Source organism: Orycteropus afer, unplaced genomic scaffold (genome assembly GCF_000298275.1).
Source record: "Orycteropus afer afer isolate SDZICR_OR568_19922 unplaced genomic scaffold, OryAfe1.0 scaffold00093, whole genome shotgun sequence".
Taxonomy (NCBI): Eukaryota; Metazoa; Chordata; class Mammalia; order Tubulidentata; family Orycteropodidae; genus Orycteropus; species Orycteropus afer.
This window is the reverse complement of record NW_006921680.1, coordinates 8,946,999-8,948,043: the sequence shown is the minus strand read 5'-3', so window position 1 is coordinate 8,948,043 and position 1,045 is coordinate 8,946,999.

Sequence of the window (1,045 nt, the reverse complement as noted above, 5' to 3'; positions counted from 1 at the left end):
CTGCAAATATATGCATGAATATAGCAGAGTATACTGGGAGCAAAGTTATGCTAAATTCTTAGCCATAACCAAATACCTTGAGAAAAAGAGTTGCTGAGCTTAGGGCTCAGGACCATAGTATTGGGGAACATAAAGGTCAATTGGCATAACATATCCACAAAGACAATGTTCTACATCCTAGTTTGGTGAGTAGCTACTGGGTTCTTAAAAGCTTGTGAGGGGCCATCTAAGGTGCAACTATTTGTCTCTCTCCATCCAGAGTAAAGAAGTGTGAAAAAAATCAGAGGCAAGGAAACAATCATTTAAAGGACTAATGGATCAAGCCAACACAGGCTTTGTGACACTGAGACTAGAAGAACTAGGTGGTGCCTGGCTACCACTGCTGTGTGCTCTGAAAAGGATCACAAAAGGAGATCCTGGGTAAAGTGGGAGAAAAATATGGAGTAAAACTCAAAATAATAAAAAAAAGACTAAGCTTACTGGTCTGACAGAGACTGGTGGAACCCTCAAGAATATGGCCTTTAATCCCAAACAAAACCCAATGCCACTGAATTGATTCTAACTCATAGTGACCCTTAGGACAGAATAGAACTGCCCCATAGGGTTTACAAGACTGTAAATCTTTATGGAAGCAGACTCTTTTATCTTTAATGCACAAAGTGGCTGATGGGTTTGAATCACCTACCTTTTGATTATCAACGAAATAACTTAACCACTGAACAACCAGAGCACCTTACTTTGATCCTGGGACAATTTTTAAGCCTGGAACTGAACTCTACTAAACTTTCAGCCAAATAATAGAAAGGTCTATAAGTTGAACAATAATACCAGGGAAGTACCTACTTTTTAAAACAATCAGCCATATGAAATCAAAAGAGCAGCACTTGCCCAGGGATAAAGCTCAGAAGGCAGAGAGAAATAGAGAAAAAAGATGAATGGAAATCGTAAATACAAGGAGGAGATGAGAAGAGTGCTGTTATACTGTGGGTATTTCAATCAGTAATCAATGTCACAAAAAAAATGGGTACAATTTTTTTTTTTTTTT